Source organism: Triticum dicoccoides, chromosome 5A (genome assembly GCF_002162155.2).
Source record: "Triticum dicoccoides isolate Atlit2015 ecotype Zavitan chromosome 5A, WEW_v2.0, whole genome shotgun sequence".
NCBI classification, from domain to species: domain Eukaryota; kingdom Viridiplantae; phylum Streptophyta; class Magnoliopsida; order Poales; family Poaceae; genus Triticum; species Triticum dicoccoides.
The window spans coordinates 293238699-293241216 of record NC_041388.1 but is presented as its reverse complement, the minus strand read 5'-3'; the positions used below and the strand labels follow the sequence as shown (position 1 = coordinate 293241216).

Here is a 2518-nt window from a genome sequence, read left to right as displayed (position 1 = left end):
GATACCTGATCGTCGTCGTCGTCGCCGTCGCGACGGGAGCGAGAGAAGGAGAGGGGAATTTTGGGGAGGAGGAGAAGAGAGGAAGGGCAGGCTATTTTTCGTCTTTTTGTTTACGGGACGGTGTGTGGTCTGGTGTGTCGTCGCCGTGCCGTGTTCGGGTTGGACTCGAGTACTCGACCCAAAGGCGGTCGTAGATGGTCCCGGAGCCTGCCGAGTGGGCCCTTACTTTTTTTTAAGCATCAATACAGACACAAGCGCTCATATACACGCGCATACACTCACCCCTATGAACACACACACCACACCCTACCCCTATGAGCACCTCTGAGAGACTGAGCCGGCATATTATCTTGAGATTTACGAAGTCACCGTAGGCGCCTCGTCGTCGACGGGAACGTCTCCTCCCACTGAAAGCGCATCGTCGGAAATCCTGAAGTATATTCAGGAATAATGCGAGCATCAGGATTTGAACCCTGATGGGTTGGGGATACCACTGTCCACCTAACCAACTCAACCACAGGTTGATTCGCGGGCCCTTACTTTTTTACATAGTACCTCCGTCCTGGACTCCTGGTTTATAAGTCCTTTTGTATTTTGTGCAAATTTTAACTAGAGATTTAATTAGTAAAATATTAATGTATGTCAAAAAATTATATCCTTAATTCGTATTTAAACATAGTTTCTAATTGTATTGTTTTTTAGACATACGTTAACATTTTGTTAGTTAAATTGAAGATCAAAATTCGACACAGAATACAAAAGGGAATAATAAACCAGCATATGACCGTGCGTTGTAATGGGAAAAAAATCAACATTTTTATATATATATATATAATCGTAATGTGCCATAGTGAATTCACCATGAAGAACACGCTCGTTATCCCATCAAGCAAAATACACAAAAGCACAATAATAAAGTCTAAAAGAAATGCATTTTTTTAATAAAAAGTATATATTAATATCGTGAAAATATCAATTACACCCAACCTCCACAACAACGCAATGCCCTAATGGCATGACGGATGCACACAACCAAAAAGAAGAAGAAGCTAAAAAGAAAAGTCCCGCTACAGAGTTGTAGTCCATGCAGCAGCACAACCATCACCAAGACAACACCTGATATCCAAGTTCTCCAAAAGCAACGCCTCCAAGGAGGAAACAGTGCACCAGCACCGTCGTCGTCCGATCGTAAATCTTGGGTTTTCACCCTGAAGATAATCTCCGCTCTCAAAACACTGCCTTCAATAAGGCCATTCCCAGGCACAACCAATTAAGGCTAGGCCTTGGATTTTCACTCTGAAAGGTAAGACCTTGAACTTCACATGTGTTGTCGCCCCCACTTACATGTTGCTGCTACGAATCCCGAAACTCCAAGCAAGTTCATCAATGTCGTAGGCTCCAATCACCATTACTAGTCCTCCAACCTCGGCTTCCATGACATTCTCCGCCTCTTACTTCACCATGGAGCAAAACATAGCTCCGGATGGCAACAGATAGCAAAGCTTCGCGCCGCTCCCTCCTTAACGGAGGACCAATGGACACGATCGAATCCCACCCGATCCAGCAATATCCATGCATAACGCGCCCATGGGAGTTCGCTAGCGGAGCCTTCCGAAACCCGACACTCCAGCCAGATCAGGAGGACAGGTGTCAGGCAGATCTTCGTCTTGACGTGAGTGGAACCCTAGGACCGCCGCCATTAATCTGAAGCCTCGCAGGCCCGACGCCGCGAGACCACACTCAGCAGGAACGACAGCAACGGCGGGGTAGACCAGTGCCCAACTCTAGGTTGTCAGCATGGCCCAAGGCCACAACTAGTGAAGGAAATATGCCCTAGAGGTAATAATAAAGTTGTTATTTATATTTCCTTATATCATAATAAATGTTTATTATTCATGCTAGAATTATATTAACCGGAAACTTAGTACATGTGTGAATACATAGACAAACAGAGTGTCACTAGTTTGCCTCTACTTGACTAGCTCGTTGAATCAATGATGGTTATGTTTCCTAACCATAGACATGAGTTGTCATTTGATTAATGGGATCACGTCATTAGAGAATGATGTGATTGACTTGACCCATCCGTTAGCTTAGCACGATGATCGTTTAGTTTGTTGCTATTGCTTTCTCCATAACTATACATGTTCCTATGACTATGAGATCATGCAACTCCCGAATACCGGAGGAACACTTTGTGTGCTACCAAACGTCACAACGTAACTGGGTGATTATAAAGGTGCTCTACAGGTGTCTCCGATGGTATTTGTTGAGTTGGCATGGATCAAGATTAGGATTTGTCACTCCGATTGTCGGAGAGGTATCTATGGGCCCTCTCGGTAATGTACATCACTATAAGCCTTGCAAGCAATGTAGCTAATGAGTTAGTTACGGGATGTAGCATTACGGAACGAGTAAAAGAGACTTGCCGGTAATGAGTTTGAACTAGGTATTGAGATACCGACGATCGAATCTCGGACAAGTAACATACCGATGACAAAGGGAACAACGTATATCG

General features: G+C 44.5%; 1 protein-coding gene across 3 annotated transcripts in view; it reads right to left on the bottom strand.

The window, feature by feature from the left end:
- LOC119301097 (protein SMG7-like) overlaps positions 1 to 143 on the bottom strand; it is an 8059-nt gene extending 7916 nt beyond the window's left edge. The window contains exon 1 of one of the 3 annotated variants that reach the window (XM_037577990.1): positions 6 to 143. The gene's annotated coding sequence lies outside the window, so the exon portion shown is untranslated. The remainder of the gene's footprint in view (positions 1 to 5) is intronic. The other 2 variants (XM_037577992.1, XM_037577991.1) reach the window with 2 other exon arrangements.
- Positions 144 to 2518: the final 2375 nt, after the last annotated feature.